The sequence below is a fragment of the Semicossyphus pulcher genome, unplaced genomic scaffold, assembly GCF_022749685.1.
Source record: "Semicossyphus pulcher isolate SPU_LCO1_2020_fin unplaced genomic scaffold, fSemPul1.0.p SCAF_23, whole genome shotgun sequence".
Taxonomy (NCBI): domain Eukaryota; kingdom Metazoa; phylum Chordata; class Actinopteri; order Labriformes; family Labridae; genus Semicossyphus; species Semicossyphus pulcher.
In genome coordinates, this window is record NW_027211697.1 from 14,197,562 (window position 1) to 14,210,959 (window position 13,398).

Below are 13,398 nucleotides of genomic sequence, written 5' to 3' on the forward strand. Positions count from 1 at the left end.
TCAACTCTGCGATCATTATTACATTTTTATTTACTTTTAGATTTTACATTTGGTGCCTTTTTACAAAGTGATGCTGAGACAGCTGAAAGTTCCCAGTGATGGTTGTAAATAGAGGAAGTAGTTTTTGTACGACTCTCCTGTTATCGTCTCTCACTGTGGCTCTCTGGCACAGTAATACACAGCAGTGTCTTCAGTCTTCAGACTGTTCATCTGCAGATACAGCTGCTGTCTGCTGTCGTCTCTGGAGATGGTGAACCGGCCTTGAACTGACTGAGAGTAGTATTTGCTGGTGATTTGAATTTGAGTGATCCACTCCAGTCCTTTTCCAGGAGCCTGTCTGATCCAGTTCATGTTGTAGTCGCTGAATGAGAATCCAGAGCCTGTACAGGTCAGTCTGTGGGATTCTCCAGGACGTTTAACCACTGGTCCAGATTGTGTCAGAGTCTGAGCATCAACACCTGGAGAGAGGATAAAAACATCAAGTGAAATCAGCTGCTGACAGATATATACGCTATGTAACATGAATATAGTGATGATCTTCACCTGCCCAGCAGACAGTTAACAGCAGCAGTCCTGTCCTGTAGTCCATCATGTTAAACTGTGTGTCCACTGTTCTCTGTCCTCCTCTCTGCAGTCACATAAGTAGAGGAGGAAGACATCACAGTTTGCATTGACTCCTCCTCACAGGAGGGTGACAACTATTTGACTAAGATACCACTCGTTCCTTCTTTCACTGTTTTAAATTCACTAACTTGAACTTAAGTCCATCAACATCAAAACAGAAGGCAAATAACACACACTCACACACCAGACTGAAGCAGTAAGTTCTTCTCTTGTTTGACACCAGAAGATCTGCTCCCATATAAACCTCTATCAGGTGTTAACTGCCCGTGATGTTCTTTCATTATAGATCTCACTGTCGACATGTGTGGGAGGTTTTGTCTCCTTTGTTTCTGGGTATCTGCCCAGAGTTTAGATTGGTATTGAAAGCTTCATTTGTTGTAGTTTGAATAATAAAGGTGACTTCTGGTTCAGTTTCCAATGCCCACATGATTCTGATAATGATCAGTTCTATTGATGGAAATTATATTATATAATATCACTTCATGCATACGTGTATTGGTGTTTATCTCAACTTATTTTCTTTAAATTCATGAATTCTTGATTTAAACGTTTTTATGAATGTTATGTGTGTGAAGCAGGGAGGGGCAGTCGAGTAGAAACATGCCTGGAAATCACCTTTGCTTCACATGTGATATTTTCATTTCAGAACACTCAACATTTAAAATGTCCCAACATTTACAGAATATAAATGTCTGAATGTTTTGCACTGAGAGACATTTGATTTTTAAGCATCATGTAATTTATTTTCAAATTGCAAACAACCAGAAGCATTCATTGATAATATTTATTAAAATCAGCGTTGCCGTAACAATGAAGAAGAGGACTACTGGAAACTAAAGGAGCAGCCGTGAATAGAAACTAGAAACCAGCAAGAGGAGAAGACACTTTATGTCCTTATAAGGCAACACACAAGGAGGCTTATTTACATCCATGGGACAGTAAAGTTTATTAAAATGTTTTCTCTCCGTCTCACAGAAAGAGTTGGTGAAACTTCAGTCATATCAAACGTCATGAGATTGATGTTTAAATCACATGTTTTATGTCCTAAATAATAAACACCACCATGACTTTGGCTAAAGACCGGTTCAGTCTCTAATGCACGTATGATTCTGATAACTTATCAGTTTGATATTTTTTAGTATGTTCTCAAAAAGGAACTGACTTTCAGAGACGAGGAACACTGAGCAAAGTAATCAACCTCATTTGTATAAGTTGTTGAATGCTTTAATATTTAATAATGTATCGTGGAGTTTGTTACTGTGACAACATACACTATTTTATCAGTGATTGGAACATTGTCTATTATTTCCAATGTTCTAAAGACTGTTTCTGTTGTTGCTGTAACAGTGAACTGATGTTGAAATCTTTGGTGGTCTGAGGGCTCCTCCTGTGGTGGCTTCATGTTAGTGTTCACAAGGGGAGAAACTGTTTTTATCGATGATACTTGGTGCTCAAATATTGTAAAAGTTAATAATATTTCCCAGATGTCAAGTTTTTAAAGTTCAGATTTCAGCATAAAGTTATCAGCACTATCTTGTTGCTGCCGTTTACATTCCCCCAAACAACAAATCCAAAAAGAGTGCAACAGAATTATAATTCTAATTGTGCTAATGAACCAGTGTATTAGTATCTAAATAACTCAAATATGACAATGTATCTTTTTCTATTCTACTTTAAACAATGTGTCCTTTTGTTCTGTGTGTTGCAGGAATGGGCTAAAACATTGAATCATTGTGGAACTCTGTTGTGCAATGACAAATGAATGATGTTGAATTCTTGATGGAAATGACTTTAACATTCAGACGAATGAGATTAAACAAGACTTCAACATTGAATCTATAATAAGAATTTACATTATGGCACATCAGTATTACAAACATATGTTCCAACTGTCCCCAGTGATGGTTGTAAACAGAGGAAGTAGTTTTTGTACGACTCTCCTGTTATTGTCTCTCACTGTGGCTCTCTGGCACAGTAATACACAGCAGTGTCTTCAGTCTTCAGACTGTTCATCTGCAGATACAGCTGCTGTCTGCTGTTGTCTCTGGAGATGGTGAACCGGCCTTGAACTGACTGAGAGTAGTATTTGCTGCTGCCACCATAGCTGATGAAAGCGATCCACTCCAGTCCTTTTCCAGGAGCCTGTCTGACCCAGGCCATGCCGTAGCTGCTGAAGTCTAGTCCAGAGGCTGTACAGGTCAGTCTGTGGGATTCTCCAGGACCTTTAACCACTGGTTCAGATTGTGTCAGAGTCTGAGCATCAACACCTGGAGAGAGGATAAAAACATCAAGTGAAATCAGCTGCTGACAGATATATACGCTATGTAACATGAATATAGTGATGATCTTCACCTGCCCAGCAGACAGTTAACAGCAGCAGTCCTGTCCTGTAGTCCATCATGTTAAACTGTGTGTCCACTGTTCTCTGTCCTCCTCTCTGCAGTCACATAAGTAGAGGAGGAAGACATCACAGTTTGCATTGACTCCTCCTCAGGGAGGAATATCATTTGACTTTTATCTCTGTTATTTTCAGTTCATCAGTTTTACAGTGCTGCTAGAGTTAGTGTTTCTAATGATATAAAAAAGGAGAAGAGATCAACTAGAACCTTTCTATCACTGACTCATCCTCACACACAGTCAGACATGTTGTCATTCTCTCTGGAGTCACATCGGTAAAGCTGTAAGACAGCTAGGTTTTACATTGACTTGAGTTTTGGACTTTTGTTTGATCCACTTGAAAAAATAATGTCAGAGTTTAGACAACAGCCAAATAAAATGATATTTAGACAAAGTGAAATTTAATGTACAAAGCTGATATAATGTTCTCGTTAACTCACATAAATATTGAGAAGTCAGAAAACACACTGAAAATCCTCCACTTTGTATTTAATATTTTTATTTTAGTAGTTTAATTTAAGAGTATGTCAGTACCCTGAAATGTCCTCATTAAATCAAATTATTGTCATGATCATTATTATAATTATTGTTTCGGATGATGATAAACGTTGTTGCTTCTACTTTTACATCTCTAATTATGTCTATCTCTCTCTTTTACTATCAACTGTTGTTATAATCATTAGTGGTCTGAGGGCTCCTCCTCTGGTGGCTTCATGTTACAAGTGTTCAGGCACTGAGGGGTTTTTGTTCAGCTCTGCTGATGGTTTGTGTTATTGTGGCTCTCTGGCACAGTAATACACAGCAGTGTCTTCAGTCTTCAGACTGTTCATCTGCAGATACACCTGCTGTCTGCTGTTGTCTCTGGAGATGGTGAACCGGCCTTGAACTGACTGAGAGTAGGATTTGCTGCTACCATCAGTGTAGATGTAAGTGCCCCACTCCAGTCCTTTTCCAGGAGCCTGTCTGATCCACTGCATCCAGTGGCTACCGAATGTGAATCCAGAGGCTGTACAGGTCAGTCTGTGGGGTTCTCCAGGACTTTTCTTTTTTAGATTATTTTGCCTTTGCCTTGCCTTTATTATATAGGAACCTGGAGTCGAACCTGCAATCAGTGCGTCGAGAATGTAGTCTCTGGACACGGGATGCCTGCTCTACCAACTGAGCTAAACCAGTGCCCTTCTCCAGGACGTTTAACCACTGGTCCAGACTGAGTCAGGGTCTGACCCTCAGTACCTGCAGACATTTCAACAGCTCATTAGTTCCTGTAATGTTCCAACAGGTTTGTCAGAAAAACAATGACTGTTCTTACCTGCCCAGTGAAAAGACAGTATGAGAAAAACAACCAAATAATCAGGTGTTGTCGTTGTAAACGCCGGTTGTCTCTGTCCAGTCTCCAGTGTGTGTGTCAGTGATTCAGTCTCTGTCCTCACTCTGACACACACATATGTAGTGATGGAAGACATCAGAGATTTGCACTGACTCCTCCTCCTCATACATGTATCTGAGAGAGATCTGATGTAGACATTTTTTAACATCATGATTCTAAATATGTGTTTTTAAATGATGAAGAGGCCTTTTCAGCCACAGAACCATTAAATGTAGATTCATTCTGCACAGCAGCATTTCATCCATAACCTGGATATATTATACATGACCGAATAAATGATTGACAGCTGCTGTTAAAAGTGAGTAATGATAACAGCACTGACCATTGTTGTTGTAGAAAAGCTCATGTTTAAGGTGACACTAAGAAACAGGAAGTCACAAACCACAACTACAGCTGTTGCCTTCAGTGTGTTCATGCGTGTGTGTTTTAGAGTGTGTTACACTCTCCTTAGAGTCATCTGGCATAAGTGTTCCTGCTGGCATCAGAGAAACTGCTCCCTATCCATTCCAGGGCTTTTCCTGCAGGTCGTGCTATCCAGCTCATAACACAGCAGTTAAAAGTGAAGCCAGATCCCCTGCAGGAGAGACTGAGAGTCTCCCCGGGCATTTTCACCACTGAACTGGAAGGAATGGACTCCATACTCTGACCTGTACAACCTGATGAGAGGAAAGCAGACAGGAACCACAGGAGAAAGTGAGACGGGGATCTGGAATCACTGACTGACCATCAGGCGATGTTGTCTGATAAAATATTAAAGAGCAAGAAGCAGGAGAACTCACAGGGCAGAGAGAGAGCAACCAGCAGAAGAGTGAGTGTGTTCATCATCCTGAGGCTGGAGATGTGACCTCTGAAGCTCCACACAGAGGACGAGAGCAGTCAGCAGGACACAAGTACTCTGCACACACTGAACATTTGCATCAACAGGGAGTGGCTCCTGAACTCAGCACTGTTAGAGTTCAATTCAACATTTCATGTAGCTGATTGTCCATCTATGCTGGATGTTTGAAGTAACAGGTTCATGCTCAATCATTTCATAACACATCCATTTAAAATACATCCTCCATTTATTAAACTGAAGCAGGTCAATTTAATTTAATCTGAGTCTCTTACATTTAAACATGTTTTAATAATTCATACACTAACACATTTGAATAAAACTTTTGTTTATATTCTATTTGTACATTTTTCATTCATGATCACTGATGAAAAGATTCAGACTTTTTGGAAGTATCTGATATGACCATTACATTTTTAAAATTATTTCCGAATATGATTGTATATTATTTAAAGCCTGTTTGTCCCACTGAGACTGTTGTTATAATCATTAGTGGTCTGAGGGCTCCTCCTCTGGTGGCTTCATGTTACAAGTGTTCAGGCACTGAGGGGTTTTTGTTCAGCTCTGCTGATGGTTTGTGTTATTGTGGCTCTCTGGCACAGTAATACACAGCAGTGTCTTCAGTCTTCAGACTGTTCATCTGCAGATACACCTGCTGTCTGCTGTTGTCTCTGGAGACGGTGAACCGGCCTTGAACTGACTGAGAGTAGGATTTGGTGCTGCCGCCAGCATCAGCAGCGACCCACTCCAGTCCTTTTCCAGGAGCCTGTCTGACCCAGTGCATCCAGTAGCTGCTGAGTGTGAATCCAGAGGCTGTAAACAAGGATAAACAAAAATGATGCAATGACGATTGTTTGAAATTGATGAGAGCTTAATTTAATGTCCTTTCAGCCGTGAGTAGATTTGAGATCAACAGTAACAACTCTGTTGTAGTCAGCTCCATAAGCGCACAGTGCACGTTTCTGTTCAAGTAGACTCTGTAGCATAAATAACGAACTGTTCCATCGGGTGGGTACGTCTTGCTCAAGTCTTTTGATAGACTGACCCAGTTGTTTCTGGATACTTTGAAGTCGCCAGTAGGCAAGCTGGGAGTGTTGGCCAACGATGCGTCTTTCAGAGGCTATTAAAGGCTTCAAATGTGATGCTTCATTGTGACGAAACTCCTTCGGCAACGGGAAGCTGGAGTGTACGCTCCATGTACGGCAGGCTGGGTAAATCCGTATCCCTCATGGCCTTTTCCATGTTCTTGGCATTATCTCTTAGAATAACGTGCACTTTTTCCTTCGGTATCCCCGTTGCTCGTAACATGTCACTGAATGCAACTGTGGTGTGTGACCTGCAGAACTCTTGAGGATAAAGAACAACTTTGTTTATGTAGCAGCATAGAAATATATTTATTTCTCTATGCAGTGTGCGGCTTCAATTAACGGAGCGCCACTGGTGGCCAATCATTGAACTAGAGGGAAGCATTTAAGCAGCGACTTCCCCCCTGCCTCTTTCTTTTGCGCTCCTGTCTGTCACTTCCGGCTGCGACAGAGTGACTGGGGTGCCCCTGGCGCGTGCATGTCTCTCTCCGGGTTGCTGTGGTGAGTGTTCTCATCTCTCTCTGCGTTATTGTGCATGCTCATAGCTGGCTAATGCTAGTGTGGTCGCAAGTGAGATGCCGGTAGCTGCCTGGGTCTCTCTCTTCTGCCCTCCTCTCGTGTGTGTGTGGGTCTGCTGCTGCTGAGAGGTATGTAGATCCATCACTGCAGGTCCAACCGCATCATTGTCAGCTAGATGGTAAATGTTAATATTTCTGACAGGTGAAGTTGAACTGAGTGGCTGTAAATATTTCGCCGCTATACGTCACGTCACCATCAGCTGACGAGGAAACACTGCTGCTTTGTGTTCGAGGATCCGACTGACTGTTTGGAAGTTGTTTGGTTGTCCGTCTCTTGCCCTGCATGCTGCTCGTCTGGCCACCTGCTAGAGTTGGCTGCTTCACCTCCTCCTTCAGAGGGAGACGGATGCCAGCCACACCGCTTATTGGCATTTAATGGACATTTTAATGGTGTGATCGAGTGGTGGGGATTTATGTCCCTTTTTGTTTAGATTAATTTCTAGAAGTGTACTCCTGTTGTTTGATTATTTTGATTTAGTCAGATTACCTGTTCCTTAGTTCCTTTATTTGAATTTGGGTAGTTTGTGGGTTTTCCTTTGGGTGTGTAGGTAGTTTCCTTTTTGTGTGAACTTAAGTTGTTTGTTTTGTTTCATTTGGGAAGTTAATTTGTATAGTTTGTCTAATTTGTAACCTACCGATAAGTTAGTATAGTTTTGTTATATTGTTTGTTTGTTTTATTGTTTCAACTTCACTAAATGTGTTATTCCTTTTCAGTTGCTGAGGGCCGGTGGTGGTACTGGTGATCCAGGTGGCGGTATCCCCCCCCTTTGTGTGCTGTGCTCCCCTGGGATTTAGTTACTTCACCATCGTGTGTGTGTCACTTGTGCCTGGGTGATTTGTTTGGTTTGTTTTGGTGGATCCCTCCCCCCTTCACTAGTCCCTCGTCCATCTGGTAAGCCTCAGCACCTGATTAGGTTTTTCTTTATTTTCCTCCCCCCCCCCTTTGTGTGAATGGTGTGTTTTCAGTACTTTAAAAAAAAAGCTGATTTAAAAATAAAGTATTGGTATTGTAAGTATTGGAACCACGTCTCTGGCCTCCTGACTATATGAATCTGTGTGTCCTAAGTGTGGGTAAACTAAATAATTCTCTGGGTGAAACTCCCAGAGTGGCGTTGTTTGGCAACTAAATATTCAATTGATCTGATAACATTAGACAGATGTTGTTCCAATGCGCTTCCACTCGCTGTCACTGCCACATTTAGTTTGAAGTTTTGATCAATAAACTGCCCAGTTAGGCTCAACATGGACATGAGACACACACTCGAACTCCAGATGTCACTTGTGAAACTTATCAAAGTGATCTTGTTCTTCATAAGGCTGTCGATAAGCGTATAGATTGTTTGGTATAACTGCGGCTGGCGTACATCTGTGAAATATTTACGCCCCGGCAGAGAGTAACGTAGATCCATGTATGACATGAGTCATCTGAGCCCCTCGTCTTTCACAACTGACAGCGGCTGGTGATCAATACCATTATTTTGGTGGATTTCTTTCTGACCTTGCTCTCTGGTTGCTGTCATTGAAATGTCTCTGCTGCAGATGTTTGAGTGAGTCGTGGCAGTGTTGCTGATGCCAGCTGCTCTCTCTCCTTAGTGCTACCAGCTCGCTTTGAATACTCGTCATATTCTTTGACGTGACTCAACCTCAAACGTCTGAGATTTGTGGTGTTGAATGTTATCGTTTGCGTTCCCCCACGAGGTACTAACTTGGAACACACCTTGCAAATGACTAATTTATTATCTTCTTCAGACACCAAGTAAAACCGCCAGACCAGTGATGCCATTTTAGTGTTGCTTAGAGAAATAGTTTTTTTGCATCATCTGATCAGCTCCTATGATCGGCCTTTAATACAGGCCACTGATCAAAGCAGTTAGTATGTATATCGGCTGATCACGATCAGTGGCCGACCAATTGGGGCACCGTTAGAATGAACATGACAGTTAATCACAATCAGTATTGCAAAAATGTGTTCCAAGTGTCCCATGTGGTGCTGGCAAATAGAGGAAGTAGTTTTTGTACGACTCTCCTGTTATTGTCTCTCACTGTGGGTCTCTGGCACAGTAATACACAGCAGTGTCTTCAGTCTTCAGACTGTTCATCTGCAGATACACCTGCTGTCTGCTGTTGTCTCTGGAGATGGTGAACCGGCCTTGAACTGACTGAGAGTAGTATTTGCTGCTACCACCACTATAGCTTATAGCAGCGATCCACTCCAGTCCTTTTCCAGGAGCCTGTCTGATCCAATACATATAGTAGCTGCTGAATGTGAATCCAGAGCCTGTACAGGTCAGACTGTGGGATTCTCCAGGACGTTTAACCACTGGTTCAGATTGTGTCAGAGTCTGAGCATCAACACCTGGAGAGAGGATAAAAACATCAAGTGAAATCAGCTGCTGACAGATATATACGCTATGTAACATGAATATAGTGATGATCTTCACCTGCCCAGCAGACAGTTAACAGCAGCAGTCCTGTCCTGTAGTCCATCATGTTAAACTGTGTGTCCACTGTTCTCTGTCCTCCTCTCTGCAGTCACATAAGTAGAGGAGGAAGACATCACAGTTTGCATTGACTCCTCCTCACAGGAGGGTGACAACTATTTGAATAAGATACCACTCGTTTCTTCTTTTACTGTTTTAAATTCACTAACTTGAACTGAAGATCTGCTCCCAAATAAAAACAGAAGAAGTCTAAAGTTTTTCTTTCTGCTATAATACTAAACTGATGTTGAAATCATTGGTGGTCTGAGGGCTCCTCCTCTGGTTTAAACTGTGTTTACATCAATTATACATCATCATTATCAAATTGTAGTCAAAGCTGATGGACAATGTTTCACACATGTTGAGTAATTAAAGTTAATTACAATTGACACACAGGTCAGATTCACTAAACATAACAAACCTGCCAGTCTATGGCACAAACTTATCCTACCCACAGGCCACCTTCCCTAAAGGCTAGCAACCCTACAGGTAGGTCTAACAAACGCTCGGACAACAGATGCTGCAGCTTCTTGATGCTGCTTAAGGTATTTCTTTCTGAGGCTTACCAACAAATGGAAACTTGATCCACTCTGAGGAGCTTGTTTTGTTTCTATGTTTGAAAAAGCAAACATACTCCAAAAACGTACAAAAAACGTCATTTCCCACCGTGAATTTCTACCACTGTTCTTCTGCAACAAAGAAATGCTCTCCAAATCCACATTTCATCCATTCCACGAAGGCCTCAGAGCAAACTTTCTGCAGACTTCACATAAGATGCCTTTCATGTGTCTACTCCCATGAGTTGGGGTATCCCCGCAGCCAACAAGTGTAGTTCCTTTTGTCTGAAAAACTGAAGGGAACTTTGCTCGATCCACCCTGGAAGGACTGCAGGAGTGAGTAACAACAAAGGTCACTCCAGGAAGAACATGCATCCATGGTTTGGTGGCAGTAATAAACTTAACACTCTGGCTGCTTTTTACCACCGAAGAACGAGAAGATGAACAAAACAAGCAAGGTCAGTTTCTCAAACAATATTTACTGCAGTGCCAACATGTCATCAGTATAAACATATTGTCAATATACATGTATATGTCATACTTTTTAAAAGCTCATGTTACCCACAGACCTAATACTTGCATTAATCTGTAGGCTGTGACCAATCACATATCAGCAGGCTGCTGCGTATGCAGGAAAAACAGTCCGTGTGGAGAGCAAAAGCAGGCAGATGACATCCCGGCTCCCATCAGCGGCTGTCTGGCGATGATTTAGTGTTTTATTAATCTCTATAAACAGACATCATGCTAACAGCTAAAGATACATCTAGATCAAGATTCAACTTGAGTTACATTTCCTGACACGGTGTCACAAAAGCCGTTCAGCGTTTAGATTTCCCGACTTCTTCAAATGCATAAGAAATGATCAATCCGACCTCCGTTCAACAAACCAGCATTGTAAAAGTAGTTTCCTCTTGAGGACAGACCTGACAAAGCTTCATGTTTACTACTTACTAATCCGCATCATGACGTTGAAATTTCGGCAAAGGCAAAACCTGTTAATTAAAGTAAAGAGCAAGAAAAACGGTTTCTTTTTCTGTATACAATGCAGCAGGCAGAAAAGGAAGTTGTTTATTGCTAACCGCTGGGTACTTGCTCCGGCATGTTAACAGGTGTGCCCAGAGACTATATCATCGTCAGACTGTAGCCAATGGGATCCGAGATTGCATTTGCATGAACTGATTTGCTATGCCTCCATTGATGCTGTGGGGCATTTCAAACATTTTAATCACATTATATTGTTAAAGGGTCCAAGAGGAGACAGAGCTCATCCTTAAGTTAAGACGTAGCAAAGGCTCTTTTATCACAGCTCACTGGGACACTGATAAAACAGCTATCAGTTTTATGAGTAACACCTGTGCATTTGCAGCTATGACGGGTGAAGTGTCTTTTTGTTTTTGTATTGAAGATTTGAAGTTGTCACTATTTTTGTCGGTACAATATTTTTATGGTTGTCTGTTGAAGTAGCATCAGATAGAAATGTACTTTTTGACTGTTTGGGACAAGTGGCTCACTTATTAAATTTCAGTTGAATTTTAAAATAATAATACATTTTATTTATATTGCGCTTTTCATGACACTCAAAGGCACTTTACAGGTGCTTTTTAATTACACTATTACACTATAATTAACTATAATTACACTATATTATTTCCAAAAATGAAAATAATTGAAATCTCAATGTTTTTTGTAAATGAGGGTTTAGGAAGAAAGGAATCACCCTTGTAACATCAAAGTATAGATGTTGTGGAAGACCTTGTTGGAATTTTATTCAGCTCTGTTTAATGTTGAATAAGATCTGTGCCTCAAGGTGGGCTCGGGGGCCAATATGAGTCCCTGTCTCCTGAATGGACCACTTACGTTAATCTAACCATGTTTGAACACTCTCTCTTAAGCCCTTTCCCCACTGGTCGAAAAACCCTCTAACACCCGGGAACACTCATCTTTTTTTCTTAATGGGAAAGGCTACAATCAACATTCAGACCCGGGTCAAATGACTCTGCAGTAGACCCGGGTAATTATCGCCTCGTCTCCAATCGGCATTGATGGGAACACAAAAACCATGTTGACACGCTAATCTCCGCCCCCTTTCAGGGGCAATGCCATGCTACGTCGGTAACTTCTGTGACTCCTTGTCAACTCAGCTACAATTTCCGCCCGTCTCCTTCCAAGCAGCGCTCGAACATCGTTCCAAGTTGTGGGTGCCGAGTTTGATAAACAGACTGAGTAATAGGTACAATAAAACCCTTTACTAACCCTGTCCCTGGCACGTTTGTGACGTCAGATGGTGACGCAGCAGAAAAGAGACTGAAAGCACTACACTCCACTGGGAATGGGAAAAGAGACCATCGGCATCTATAAACAATACAAACAAGCAGTTCTACCTCAAAGACAGAATGTGCACACATTGACAGTAACTCTGCATGTGTATGTATGGAGGAACAGAAATAGTTAGAAAAACAGTCTCTGTTCTTCAAGTGAATGTACCTCTGTGTCTTAGCATTTAGCAAGTCCAGTTCAGAATCATCAAATGTCTACCCAACTGGTGTTTCACAGAGGATGCAGCTCAACATTGCTGTACGTGGAGCTTTGTCTCACTCTTGTGGACAGTCTAAGTAACACAGGGGTGTTGGTATTGTGAGAACAATGTACTGCAGTATAAGCCTATCCTTGAAGAAAGTTATGACCTTTTTTTATTGCTGATTTTATTGATGTTTGGAGATAGAACCTGCGGTCCTGAGAGAGAGAGAGAGTATTATTTTACCTTTGCTTGCTTCTTTCTCACTATTAGATGTTTATTTATAAAAAATGAGCTGATATCATATCAGCAGTTGTACATACCTTTACATTATGTGGGCCTGAATTGTAAATGGTAATACCTTTGTGTCTAGGCTAGATGGTGTGTGTCCTAAAAGTTAGGTGGAGAGAAGGCTGGAAGTCTGTTGCACAGATGTTGCAGCATGACAGGGTAGAGTGATCAGGGCAAGCAGCAGGCGGAAGCATTGAGTAACACCCAGCTCCCAATAAAGTAAATGGACTGTACTTGTGTGCTTTTCTAGTCTTTGCGACCACTCAAAGCTGCTTTTACACTACATTTCACATTCAACCATTCACACACACTGATGGCAGGACTGCTACGTAAAGTGCCCAACTGTCAATCAGATATCACATTCATACCCGTTGGCTATGCCACCGGGAGCAATTTAGGACACTTCGACCTGAGCGTGAGGGAGCTGGGGATCGAACCTCCGACCTTCCGTTTGAAAGACGACCGGCTCTAGCACTGAGCCACAGCCGCCCCTAGTAAAGCACCAAATTACAGAAGTGAAACAAAGTTATGAGCAACGGAGCATCACAGACTCCAGGTGTGAGTTGGGGTTATGCCAGTAAGAGAAACAGAGTGCACATTTAAATATCTCATGTCGTCTCATGTCAGTGTACATGCACTATAGTTTTTG